At 44.3% G+C, this 14,619-nt stretch overlaps 1 protein-coding gene across 10 annotated transcripts in view; it reads right to left on the bottom strand.

The window, feature by feature from the left end:
* The window catches only part of NECAB2 (N-terminal EF-hand calcium binding protein 2), a 108,787-nt gene that overhangs the window by 48,605 nt on the left and 45,563 nt on the right, over positions 1-14,619 (bottom strand). Inside the window, exon 1 of one of the 10 annotated variants that reach the window (XM_030511372.1) lies at positions 12,568-12,572. The exons of the other annotated variants lie outside the window; for them this stretch is intronic. The gene's annotated coding sequence lies outside the window, so the exon portion shown is untranslated. Of the gene's footprint in view, positions 1-12,567; positions 12,573-14,619 lie in introns of those variants that run through there. 10 annotated transcript variants of the gene reach the window in all.

Raw genomic sequence — 14,619 nt, 5'->3', positions numbered from 1 at the left:
ATGTGCAGATGAATATTTCAGAGGGCCAGGGTAGGGTCTGCACTGTTTTCAGCTCATTACACCCAGCACTCAGCTTCAAAAAAAAAGAAGGAACAAGCAAGTGTTTGAGCAAAAGAGGAAAACTTTATGAAAATGCATGGTGTTTCCCCTCCAAAGTGTGGTCCTGGCGTGGCCAGGACAAGGAAGGGGGAGAACCTCTGGGGTCTGGACTCTTTTTGTTGGGGCTTGCAGCACCACGCTCAATCTGCTTCTCTGGGATTGCTGCGGCCAAGAGCAGGCTGGGCAGGAGCTACGGGTGGCATTCCAGCTGCTGTCCTTCCCAGGGAGGCAGAGTGCTCAGCCCAAAAATGGCAATGAATGAAATTATAACATCTTCTTTGATTTCCTGATCTATGATAGCAGAAGTTGCATTTCAACCTAACTGAAGGATTTAGTATAAAAGCCAGAACCAGACCCCAGGGTACAACGGCTGCACCAGGTCCCTGTGGGATGGAGAGGTCTCCTTGTGTCAGGAATGAGCCAGCCTGCTACGGGCAAGTCTAAAACCTCACCTGGTTTCTGTCACTTGCACCAGTTGCATTGTGATTTTGTTTCCCCCTTGTGAAATAAGCATTATTCTGTGCTTAGTAAAATACTCCCAGTGGACACAAAGCAGTGCTATAAATGACCTTTAATTATCACCGGTAAGAGGAAGGCAGCAGCACCAGGGCTGTTTTGATGCAGTAGCCACTGGAGCTGTTGACTGTTGACAAATTAGCAGCAAACTACAACGGATTAGGGAGCTACAAACTCATTGCTTTCTGCAGTCCCACGGAACAATATCCAGATTGCATTGGCAGCATCCACAGTTTTCCATCCAGCTAACAAGCTGCGCAGAGATGAAGACAGCAAATTAAACTAACTCGAAAAGCAGATCCCTCATTTGCATTCTCAGAAGGCAGAAAAAGTTACCTTACTGCATAATCATTCACAGCATACAGGACATTCAGCTCCTTGTGCCAGGACTCTACAGGTACTTGAATAGTAAATCAGAACCTTCATAATTAGTAACTTGCTTGCTTGTCTTAACCCCTGAATGGTGAAGTTCAGGTGTAAGCCCACAACTCTGATCTCTTGCAGCAACAGATGTTTCATTTCTTGAAACTCAATGGTGTCAAAATTCCCACTGAAGAAAGTTTCAGGTTCTAAACCAAACTATTGCTCATGTTTGATGATTCCTCTCTGAGAAACTCCTTTGTCAACACCCATATCTCCTCCAAAAACTTCTTTTTTGGGGGGTAATCTTTGCTTCAGGACCTGGTATAAACAAAAGCCAGTGCAGTCCCTCCCTATGGCATGCTCCTGCAGGTCTCCAGCCCTGCTCATCCTGGCTCATTGTGGTTACGCAAGAGAGAGCAACCCAACAAAACCTTGCTCAATCCAGCACAATTGCTCTAAATTTTATGCTCCCACTTAATCAGCTTCTGCATTTCTCATTTATATTCTCAGAAAAAAACGTAAGCCCTATGCTCAATGTCTCAAGCTATTTGTCCAGGACATGATGGGTGCCCCAGCCCTGTCAAAGATATTTAATATCTCTAAATCAAACAATGCAGATATTTTCCACACTCTTTCATCTCTTTGCTTCAGCAAGCCAGATGAGCAGCACAGAAGCAGAGCCATCCTGCAGGGAAGGCGCATCTGCTCCGACAAGACTGCAAAGAAAAAATCGTAACTACATTTTTCTGCTCCAGCAAATTAAACAAGCGCATCTTTAATCACATACTTCGCAACTCGCTTTTAACAAAGCTGCAGCACTAATATTTTCTGTTTATTTTTTTGTAGTTGTTCATTTCAAAAGTAGGTTAAAACGAATAACAAAACAACAGGACTCTTATAAGGCTTTTTGGTTTTACAGGAAGGGAAAGATATTTTGCTCTGTTTTCCAATGTCCCATATTGTAGAGAATAGAGAATAAACTATAGATGACAAAATACAAAATTAAACAAACAATGAATAAAATAAGAACAAGAGCCATCACAGCATTGACCTGCACAATGAAAACCTACCCTGAGATCCATGCCAAACGGGCACTGGTTTTACAAGTAGGTCACAGCACTGCAAAAGGCTGAGGCAGAGCATCCCTAAAGCACACATTCTGTGCGCTCCACTCAAAATTGAACTGCAAAAGCAGCCCAACCCTGTTAGTATCAGCACAAAAGGCAGAGGGAAAGTTGTGTACCAAGTTAAGACTCCTGTTCTGAAGCACCCCTGGTACGCACATCGCAGCATCTCCCCATCAGTTCCTTTCAGCTCCCATCCCCAGCATCCCAGCCACTGACTCTTGAGGCTCTGCGGTTCAACCCAGCCTGCTTTAATTTGTCTAAATCTAAGTTGAGAGAAAAAAGTATTTCAAGGACAAAGCCATTGGAAAAATGGTCACGTTTTGTTTCTTTTTCTTTTTTTTTTTCCCCCAAGAGAAAATGAGGTCACCTGGCTTCTCTTCTTAAAGAAAATCCCACACCCAAAGCATTTCAAGTTTTGTTTCCATTTAATCCCAGCATTTTCCCCTGAACACTGACAATAACCTCTCAATTTTTATTTTACCTTTCCACAGCAAACTTGACTAAGTTTTCACTGAGTTCCTAAGTGTGAAAAGACAAAAACCCACTGTTGCAGATTTTTATTGAAAATTGAGAAACATAAATGCAGAGGAAGTTCAGATTAGATACAAGGAAGAAGTTCTTCCCTGTGAGGGTGCTGAGGCCCTGGCACAGGTTGCCCAGAGAAGCTGTGGCTGCCCCATCCCTGGCAGTGTTCTAAGGCCAGGTTGGATGGGGCTTGGAGCAACCTGGTCTAGTGGAAGGTGTCTCTGCCCATGGCAGGGGGTTGGAACTGGATGACCTTTAAGGTCCTTTCCAAACCAAACCAAACCAAACCAGTCTGAGATTCTATGAACCAATGGGGAATGAGCATTGGCATGACCACGGGCACACGGGAGTTGTTTCCTAACGCAGCGCTGGGGAAAGGTCTCCCTACTCTCTCACCCAGCCCTGCTGCAGCTCATTAAACCACTTCTTCAGGAAACTGTGTTTCAAGAAGCTTTTGTGAATTTTTAATGCAGTGTGCTACATAGCTTTTGCTGAATCCATATTTTCTCCATGCCATCTCAGCAGTATGCAATGCAGCTATGCGACCTGCAGCAGCATGCAGCCTTTCCTGGCATGACCAATGACCCGGGATCAGCCAGATCCCAAGGGGGCAGCACATGGGCAGCATGGGGACATGCTGCCAGACCTGGCTGCAGAACCTCTGTTCTGGTGCAAAGCTTCATGAGCCACCACCCAGGCTTAACATGGATTCCAGCGACGCACCCACAGGAACACACAGCAACACTGCTGGTATAAGCATGTGTAATGTGTTCAAACTTAAACAGCGCAGATTTAGATTGGATAATGAAGAAGTTCCTTACTGTGAGAGTGGTGAGACACTGGAACAAGCTGCGCAAGGAAATTGTGAATGCCCCATCCCTGGCAGTGTTCAAGGCCAGGTTGGATGGGGCTTGGAGCAACCTGGTCTAGTGGAAGGTGTCCCTGCCCATGTCAGGAGGGTTGGAACTAGATGAGCTTAAGGTCCCTTCCAACACAAACCATTCCATGATTCTATGATTCTATGTCCAAACCCACCAGCACAACACTGTTTGTAGCCTCTGCACAGGGAACCACTGCTCTCTTTCCTTCTTTTCTCTTTAAGGTCTTAGGAAACATGAAGGTGATAGCTGGGACAGAGCGGGAAGTATGAGCAACCAACTAGGAAACCAATGCATTATGCTGAATGAGGAGGAAAAGGGGAATGTGGGCCACGAAAGTCAAGATACACAACTAGTTTGACACAAGGGAGAAGCATGAACCACCTGCTTTCAGCAGAACTGAACTAACACAAGAGCATGGTAGCACTGAGGGCCTCCAGCACTTACAGTGATGCTCAAGAGTTTATAAGATAAAACACACTAATTTGAGCTTTCTTCCCCTCCTCAGGCTCTGGTAACAAAATCACTGGAATTCTTTTGAAGTTTAAAAAAAAAAAAAAGTAAAAAATCCCACCAAAAACCATCTAGATTTCCCCCAAATGCCATCCCAGGAAACATTATGCAAGCTACTTATACAAAATATAAATTGCTGACTTTTTTTTTCCCTAAGGGTGGGGAGCTCTGAGACAGGGAACTAAGCCCCAGTCCATTCTGCTTGGGGTTTGCAACAGGAGTAAAGATAACCAAGCAACCAAGAAAGAAAAATCAGGAGCCACTCTGCAGATGAATATGTCACTGCAGGTTGCCTGGGTTGGCAATAGAAACGCTTGAGGGAACACTGTACTTCTTTGAAATACTCAGCCTTACGAGCTTTAGCTAATGGAATAGAAAATGTTAGGTTTAGCCCTCAATGGTATCTCCTGTGATGTTCAATCAAACCCTCCTTGCATGGAGGAGGTGATTTATTAGCAGAGATTGGATCCATTTGAAGCAATAAGCATCCTGGTGCAGGAGAAGGCTCATCTAAGAGCTTCATCAACGGAGCAGTTTACAGAGGTGTCTCCTGTCTCCCAGCGCTAACAGGTCACATGTCACTGCCAAACGTGTCATGGAAAAGCTTTTCATAAAGTAGACAAATGTCACAGCCTCAGAGGAGCACAGCTCCCTCCAGGCTCTCCTTTGCCTGCAGGAAACCCACTAAATCTACCTGCATTTCCAAACTATTAGCACAAGCTGGATTTCTAAACCAGTTCAATGCGCAAAGCATCAAAGTTAAGATTTTTGAGCCACCTCCTGTCCTTAGGGACCTGTTTGCCTTACTGTACACACGTGAACTTGAAATGTTTGTGTCTGTCTTACATAAAAAAAAAAAAAATTCCCATGAAAATAATCTAGGATATAGGAAACAAAACAGTCTTTGCAAAAACACTGGTGTTGGTGAGAGTCATGGTGCTGCATGAACGAGGCAGTGCTGGCCAAGCAGACCGCAGATGCTGCACTACCTGCTTTCTCCCAAGAAACCCAGCTGAGCACATTGAGGGTGATCTATGACGCAGTTTCCCTCCATGGAATCTTAGCAAACTTCCCAGCAAGGTCCAGCCAAGGAAGACCAGGCTGCTGCATTCATAGAAACCTCTGACTGAGGGCTCAAGTGACATTTGGCATGGGAGAGTATACCATTATGGTTTGGGTTGCAACAGACCTTAAAGATCTTCTAGTTCCATGCCATGGGCACGGACACCTTCCACTAGCCCAGGCTGCTCAAAGCCCCATTCAACATGGCCTTGACATAACATTTGCTGTTTCTTGCTATTAACGACCCTAATTAAAGGGAAGCTAATTCCACATCTCATCTGTCTCTGTCATGGAGCATGCTGATGTGCTTTGCAGAGAGAAGGGCACTCGCAGATGATGAACTCGGTGGTTTCCTCCAGCTGAAGTCCTGTGGGATGTTTGTGCTAAAGAACAACTTGTCTCCTACCTCAAGATGAGCCTCTATGAATCTGCACCAAGTGCTGCAATAACTTTGAGAAACATTTAATCCTCATTCTTGTTTTAGAAAAGGATCCAAATGCTCAGTGTGTTGATAATTCAAAGGTTTTGCAGTCCCAACATCCAAATATCAGAACAAAGAAATACAGACTGCAGGCTTAAACCCAAATACCAAAACTGTAGAAGACAGGAGCTAAAAGGAGAAAAAACCCTGCTTGTGCTACACTGCAATGGCCCAGTCCTGCTCTGTAGTGAATTATGAATATAATAAAACTGCGGGGGTTTTATATTGCCTTGGTTATTTGGTCGCTTGCTGTACGAATACATTTGCTCGGTTCAATGCAGGGCTCTTAAAAAAGCATACAGGAAGGAAGTGAGTGGCTCCAATGACCTCCAGTTTAAAGTTCTTGGTATTTAAACACAATGCAGATCTGTTTGCGCAGCTGATCCTTCCACTGGCTGTAGCCAGTCCCCAGCTGGGTTTTGTGCTGAAGAGCCTAAGCCTTCAACCCCAGGAGGCTGTGGCTGGGATGGGGCAGGGACACGCCCAGATGCTACTGCAGGACACATCACTCCCCAGCATCCGGCTGTTAGCAAAGCAAGGTGTATCTCTGCTGTTAACTGCTGCCTTGATCTGCAGAGAGGTCTCCCCTGCCAACAGATATCTTCTGCTTTAATCTCCTCTATACAAAGCCACCCTCAAACTCCCATCAGGTCTCTCTTTGCCCACTTCCCCCTTATTAGCTCTCCTAGAGGGAGGAGAAATGGGAAAAATAAGAGGTATCCTACCTCATTTGGCTATTGCAAATCTGCGTCTTTAGGAAACATCTACAGAAATTGTCTCCCCAGGCAATTAGGCAACACAACACCCTGATGTGAAGGACACAGCAAGCTAATAAGCACAGTCTCTGACTGCATGTACTCCCTGGCTGCTGACCTTTAAAATGTCAGGGTCCTCATTTAGAAAGCAACAACTGGTTTGGAGAAGTTTTTAGTGTTGATGTTCTGCTCCAGCCACATTTGCAGATGATGCTTTGCAAGAACATCCCCCACTGCTCGGTTTTCCTCTCCCCTCATCTCCCCAGGATCTCAGCATTTATCACTTCATTCGCTCACAGTGCTCTTGCTATACCAGAATTGAATATTCCTTACTATCTACAGTCCTACTTTTACAATTCCTTTGCAGTTAACTCTTCTTCCACTTAAATGCTACAGAACCATTTTCCCCTTTAGTTTGCAACTTAAGAATTCCATTTGCAAGATCTAAACTCTGCTGTTTTCCAACAACTAGGTTACAGGATACAGGGGAGAGGAAACAAGTCTGGTTCCTTTCTTTGAAAAATAGAAATATTTCATCTTGTTTTTACAGTCTTGTGCAAGTACTTGCAAGTATAATACACACTTTTTTCCCCACTGTTTAACACATACCAAGTGTATTAATTGATATCACTATTGCTCCAGCTACAAAAACATAACAAGACAACTCTGTACATGGCTGTGTTTGCATATAACCAAGGCTTGACCTCCATAAAGCCCAGGGACACACTCAAATCCCCCTTTTCCTACTCCTGGTCTCCAGTTAGAAACCCAGCCAGGCAAGTTGCGCCTTCCCATTGCTCACTTTTCCCAGGCAGAAGCATTTCAAATCCATGCACGGTCCCTTCCTGCCCTTCCACCCTTCCTTTCCTCTTATCCCACTGCACAGGGAAGCCACAGGGGTTGGTGAGTGTTGCACATTCGCTATCTGCAGCACTAAGGAAGCTGGCAGTGTGCTGCCATGACAGGACTGTGGCTGCTCCTGCCCGCCAGGAGTGCAGATTGCCCCATTTATCTCCTGCAGAGCCAAAAGTAATCCCTTCATGCTCTATTGGGAATAACAAACCACTAAGTGGCTTCATATATTAATTCCTAACAGGTGTGTCTATTACACATTAAGAAAGCAAAAAGTCTGTTGTACTGTGAGGAGCCTATTAATATGAATACACTGATTTTGGTTGGTCTTGAATTATTTGAATGTTAATTCAAGCATTTTTAGAAACTGGGGAGGGAGGTGTAAGGAAACAAAGCAGCTGATGGTACTACAAAGGGGAGGAAGGAAAAGCAGCCTTGCTTAACAGAGTGTAGTATGTTTGAAAGCCAGCAAACCAGCAGTCTGGAAAAGTAACATTTCCACAATGAACAGAAAATCCTTTGGAAAAGAAAATAAGTCTCAGCATACTTATTTTTATTAGCAGATGAAGTGAAAAACTGTTTCAGTGCCCACACAGCAGAGAAATACATAAGCAAACCACCATGTGCCTAAAGAATACACAGGCTCTGCAAGCTCCTGGAGTCAATTATTTTGGCTTAATGAAAAGAAATCCCACGTTTACATGCCAAGCACCAGAAGCACTCGAAAGCCACCCGCTCTGAAAGCTGTGCCCCAAAATCTGGCCCCTTTCACACACTGAGGTTAGGAAGGAATGGGTAACAAGAGGGCTGAAACCACTTGATGTCTGTGCTGTGCCCCACTGGGTGCCTCAAGACTGGTGTCTAATTAAAGCAGAAACTTGGTAGCAGGAACCGACCTCAGATCCAAACCCAAAGCCAGGGCTAAGCCGTTCTTGAACCCAAGCCTAGCACGTACCAGCCCTTTAATGCTGCGCTGAGCAGCAGCGCCAGTGCGGCCAGAGTATCTTCCCAGGCAGCTGAGTATAGGTTTCCCCTCTGCAAGGGGCTGCAGCAGGGTCACAGCACTGAAATTTCTACTCTAAAAATAATTTTAAATTATTTAAACCTGTAAAACTTTCTGAAAGTTTCAGACTTTCTCCAGAGCAACACACTGCCTTCCTGCTGTGCAGACAAGCAAGCATGAAACCAAAGACGCTCAGGTTCCCCTCATTCAGGTTGATGGACATCCATTTTCACTCTTTTCTAACACATCTTCCCAGGCAAAAAATTTCTCCCAGATTGTCCTTGCAGGGAGTTACAAATCTGGATGTATCACTGTTTTAGCTTCAGATATTTCTTTCCCCACTGCAAGTCAGTAAGATACTTATTCCCTTCTCTCCAATGTATATTCCCTAGTAACCCATGATTTTTAAAGAGTGAGAAAGATAATAGGAAGGAAAAGATATACATGATTTATAGCTGTTCCTGGCCAATTGTCTGAACACAAGCTGCCAGAACATTTTCTCACAATTGTCTGGCAAAAATTGCTAGCAAATTATAAGGATTACTTGCAGCAGTATATTTGTTCTGGATTCAATTTTTGCCTTATTTAATTTTAACAGCTATAATAAACCATCTTCAACAAATACAGCTGATCTGCAGAAGATACCTAACTAAAAGCAATGGCAGAGCCCAGTGCTGCCCCTTGTTCCCATGCCATGGAAAGCAGAGGATGGCATGCAAGCAACGGGGCAAGAGGCAAAAGCAATGGTTTTCCTCCATGCAGGAACTGGTCTGCTGCTCCTGAGGTGACTTCTCAGGTATCTAAACTGAAAGGCAAACATAGGAAAGTCCTGCTACCAAGAGAAAGTAGCAAAAGAAGCTGTAAGTGAGATTTAGGCGAGGTAGCAAGAGAAATAATGCAAGATGGGGGTAACACGAGATGCCTGTGGTGGTAGCATAGGCATTTAAGGAGGTCCTATGTGCTGGTCACCTTCACCCAGGTGTGTACTGCGATTGCCATACTGCACATCGCCACTCATTTGTAATACACTGGGAGCACACAAACCCCATCACTGATCCAGTTAAAAACAAAGCAAAACATCCAGGCTGGAACACCTCTCCACTAAAAGCAGCATCATCCATAAGTGCTTCCAAGGGAAATTCATTGAACACTGATAAAAGGCTTTGCACAAAGTCATGTCACAGCAGTTTGGGAAATGCTTTTGGCAGTGACACCCTCCCACCACGGCAGCAGGACAAAACCAAGCCTTTTTTTAATCTCGGTTATGGCAAAGGGGCTCGGATCTTGCAAGGGCAATTCCAGGGCAGGGAAATGCAGAGTGCACCATTGGCTCCATTGACTGGCACAGTCCCCGCTACCTTGCACTCCGTGTTAGGGGGCACATAAGGGCAGCTGAGATAGTAACACAGAGCAGGAAACAGCTGAGATCCTTCATACTAATTTCTAGCAGTGGAACTATATATCACGAGGATTTAATTAAGAGGCTCAAACTCAAGCTACACCTAGCTTTGATGCACAAGGAAGCAGCAATATCTTTGGGTGTCCTGCATGAGGGTGGAGCCGTTGCCTGCGGAAGAAGAGAGCTACGCAAGGTGGGTGGAGCCCCACACTTTGTAGGGAGGGACTCACAACACTCAAAATGCACAGGTCCAGCCTAGGAGCTTGCTGCTGCACCCAAGCCATGTCTCATGGTCACAGATACACACCAGCCGAGTCCCCAGAGCCTGCAGTCAGCTGCACCAGTTTAATCTACCACACTACTGCAGCCAGCCAAGCTGCAAAAGTCCTTTCCAAGCACTTTAAAATTTCATCTCTGCCAAAAAAAACACATGAAGAATTTAGCAGGAGGACTATTGATTTGCTGGATCTACTTTGAAAAGCTTCCTGGGTACAGCAACATGAGATATTAATGAGACAGATCAAAAAGCGCCCTAGGTGTTAAACCCTCAATGTCCGTCGGTGCCCTGGCTTGCCGTTATTGACTTCCCTTTGCCTTGTGCTGCCATTTCCACACTGAAAAGACCTTTCTGCAGATACCGTCCTCTCCTGAAACTGGAGCATGGCATTATGGCAAGGTATTGCACAAAGACTGACCCATCAGCAAGGAAAACACATGAATATAACATTTCAACTGAAATGGCCTCCAGGACAGCTACAGCTGCAGCTCTCCAGGCCAGCTGACAGCATCCAGCAATTTCCGTGGTCCAGAAAAGCCAGGGTTAAGAACCACCACTTTTAAGGCAGTACCAATAAAGCTCATGTTTTTTGGCTAAGGATCACAAGTAGGTTATAGCTCCATAAATGTTTCATAGTGCCCTTTTGCTGGCTGTCATCATGCCATGTAGGCACATTTTCTGTGCAGCCCCCAATTAAGTCTCTCAACTCTGGCTCTGGAAAGAAATGCCTTTGAAAATCCTCTTGGCTAAATGAGCAGCTTTTCAGTCTCCTTGGGAAACCACGATCCCTTCACAACCTGCAATGAGGCCATTTAATTTGTTACAATAGCATATCCCGTTCACTCCTGTCCAACCTGAAGTCTCTAATGAGGTTTGCAGAAGAAAACCCACATCTCCCAACCCACAGACAGAAGAGAATAATAAACCCTGTCTTCTTTGGGTTACATCATATGTCAAACCTTAATTGGTGCACTTCAAAGCAAAGCAGGAGTGTTTGGAAACACTGCCCTCCAGATCAAATGTTCAGTCTCAAATTGTCAGGCTAAAGCAGTAACCTCTGCGTGATGTCCCCTCGTTGCATCTCTTGGGGATACTTGAATGCTGCTGTTTGCCTTCAGGTCTCTGTATTAAAGGAACTGAAAGGAGGAGCCAAGCAAGAGAACAGACAGAGCAGAAAAAGAGCATTGCTTATAGAAACGCTCAGGCTCCATCACACACACAAAACCCACCCTAAAAGCTGAACATAACTGCGCGGCCCCACTTTCCAATGCAACACGATTGCATTTTTCAGAGCCCAGACACAGGCACATCTTTGCTCTGCCAGATTAGCATTTGCTAAGCATGGGGAGCAACATTTCCTGAGGGCAAGAGGTTTGATGAACTGCGGGAGGATGCTCACGGGCAGACAGGTCTCAGACCACCCTGAACCTCTAACAATGATAAATGCAGACAGCAGGAAGACTCGATTGTTGGATGAGGCTGGAAATCCAAGCATGAAGCAGACTGGTAGGTGGTTCCAATACAAAAACTCTGATCTAGCCTGCTCCGCTATGTCTGACCCCTCTGAGCAAGGTCCAGCAGAAAACAGACATCAGTGTTGACTCGAGGGCTGATACTTCTGCCAAGACAACACTTGTAGGAAGATGACCCCTTAGGTTAGCATCACCATCTGATTTTTTGATGGGCTGAGGTATAGACTAATAAGAAAGCGTGAAGGTGTGAAAAAGTTGTGCATGTAAGCATCTGACTGTCTTTGAGGTTCAAATCCATTTATCATCAATGCAGAAATGTCAGGAAGCCTTACAGGAAGGTTGCAGCAGTTATTGACTTTTACCATGGGTTTCACTTAATTTTGCTTACCAGCTGAATTTTTGAGGGAGAGGGGAGAAAGGCTTGGCAGCCACAAGAAGGGAAGGTGCTGGGCAGAGAGGGCAGCCAGGAGATGCCAGCACAGCCCCGGAATGGACCAACATGTAAATAGCTTTACAGTCACAAGGCAGCAAGTAGCCTGGGCTGGCGAGCATGCCTTAAGAAGGCCAAATATTAAGTGATGCTGATTTTTTCATTTTTTCTTTAGGTCTGGCTTGATATTCTAGCTGCAGATTTTACAGCAAAAGGGTGAGGACAGCAAAAGGGCCACCAACACTGCCACAATTTGTACTTTCAATAATGAGGAAAGGGCATTCTGCACAGTACTTGTCAAGCACCTGAGTTATCAGATATCAAACGAAGTGTCAGCAAGCCAGTTGCTTGGAAGGCCAAGCACTCTGTTTTAATAGATCAACTTTCCCAGCTGTGGATAACCCCTCAGTCCCTTTGCCAGCACACCACTGCGTGCAGGTCACACTCAGAGAGAGCAACAGTGACTTTGTTGCCCACCGTCTGCATGAAGGCTTTCATGATACCTGCTATTTGGGTAGCCTGTTCTCTCAACAGAGAAGAGCTTTAGGAACAGGTCAGGAACAACAGTTTTAGAGAGTGGTGGGCCATAAATTTATGCTGTGCAGAAATAAGTAGGATATGGAGATTTCTGTTGTGGAAATTTAAGCTCATCTGCTGGTCACATCATTGGCTTGAGTTCATGGGGATTTTGTGGGTGAGATCCAAACCTTGCCTGGCTCAAACCTTCTCTGGCTTAAAGTATAAAAACACCCTTTGATTCTAATATGCATTTGCTAATAAAAAATGACATGAGAAGAAAAACAGGTCCTAAAAACTCTCAGCTCTTTACCTCTGCTGCACACAAGTGCACTAGATACTTCCATATCTTTGTTGAAAAAGCAACCCTGAAAGGGCACAAGCAGCCAGGAAGTGCCTTTTCAAGCCAGTCAATGATGGAAATCAAATCCTAAGTTCATAGGGTCAAAGGGTGGACAGAAGCACTGGACACATCTAGTGACAGCCTATAGAGCACAGCGCGCAACCACCTATAGAAAATTTCTACATTATCTCAGAATTCATCATCGGATCGGTAGGCTTGTTTATTGTTTTGGGAACAGAATGTCCCCATTTAAACAGATGTCATGCCTTCAAAACCAGGTACTCTGAACTTTGCAAGGACTTGGAAGGATAAGTGAATATGCAATAGTGAGCTAGGAGATGATACTGGAGTCCCAATAAAGCTAGGAGATGGTACTGGAGTCGCAATAACTGAAAAACAGATTAAAATTTCCTCCTTGTAAATAAAGGTCATTACACAGTCTTAAAAGGTGCTTTTTGATTGTCACATGAAATCTAAATGCAAATCTTTATTTATTTATAAAAGAGAAATACATTTAAACTGGTCATCTGGGCATGGAAAAACCTACCAGATTTATCTATACTCAGAAAACCTGATTCATCACTGCATTTTTCCACTTATATGTGGAAATAGTGTTTTTGTTATACAAGAATTAAAATATTTTAACTTAGAACTAATGATTTGATTTAGATGCACCAGTGGGCTATGAATAGCTCAAGGTTTTCCCTGGGCATGAGGAGCAGTAGCCATACAGAAGGTAATTACTTTGGTCTGCAAGATAAGTGGTTTTCATGAGTGGTAGCCCATTTCAGCAAGGACTGCAAGGCTCCTGGGAGCTCACAGTAAAACTATAATTCCAAAATAGGTGCAGAGCTGTGGAAGAGTTGTATGTGCAGCAGGAGGCTTATTAGGTGTTTGGGGTCTTTTTATTCTGAGATACATAGAGAGATATATATATATAGAGAGAGAGAGAGACGAAGGTGTCATGGCCCTTACCTAGCATCTTTTTAAGATGTGATAAAAGCACTTAAAGCTACAATGTCTTCGTTTTTCTTCCTTGATGCCTTGGATGCAATGTTATTGGAGTCCCAGCTGCTACTCACCATTCAAGTCCTATGCAAGTGAATTTTCCAAAAGGGCCTAAATTGATGAATGACGGTGGGGAGGTAAGTACTTGGAGTCTTAAAACCACCTTATAGACAATTACCACGCTAAATTCCAATCAAGCAGTTTTCTAAAAATATTTCAATAAAGAAACAAGGTAAGTAGTAATAAATGCCTGCTTTTTATAAACTCAGAACAACTCCAGAATGGAAGATTTTTGCCCAGGAATTGGATGTCATTAAAAAAAAAAAAAAAAAAAAATGATGGGCCCAGGCAGGATGAGCAAGCTGAATGGTGACAGGTTCTTGGGTTTCCAAAGTAAAGAATGGACTAAGGTACAACCATCGCTACAGGCAGGACACCAAGCAAGCAGTACATGATGTTTAAGCACATGTCATGATAGCAGTGCTGTGCTCAGACCATAACCCCATTTTCCTGACCCAAAAATGACTCCTATAACCTGCAAACAAGGAATGTACATGTACATAAAGCATTGAAAGTGAACACTAAAAATGGGGTCTTTGGACCATTTGCTCACCAGTGACAGTTTTTATTTTCCCTCTCTCCCTGACGGAACTGAAGATGCATTTTCACCCCTTTTTGCCCCAGTTCCCGTATTAATGACGCAAGCTCAGCGAGGGGCATTCTTGGAGTGAAACAGGAAAAAGGAAACATTTACACAGTGATCTGGGTCTGGTTGCTGTGAATTTGAGCTCTAAGCACATCCACAGACAAAACACCCATTTCTTCCTGTTCTGGGCTCATTAGAGGTGGTCAGAATCATTTCTACAAGTGGAGGCTGGAAAGGGTGGGTGAGGCTTTGAGAATTATTACCATTAAAAATCCTGCAAATTTCTCAGATCCTTAAAGTCCTTAGAGAAACAGTCTCTGCTTACAAATGAGACATTGAGGACAGGCACACAGC

This window comes from Strigops habroptila, chromosome Z (genome assembly GCF_004027225.2).
Source record: "Strigops habroptila isolate Jane chromosome Z, bStrHab1.2.pri, whole genome shotgun sequence".
In the NCBI taxonomy this organism is placed as follows: domain Eukaryota; kingdom Metazoa; phylum Chordata; class Aves; order Psittaciformes; family Psittacidae; genus Strigops; species Strigops habroptila.
Note: the sequence above shows the minus strand (reverse complement) of the source record. Positions and strands in the feature narration are given on the sequence as shown.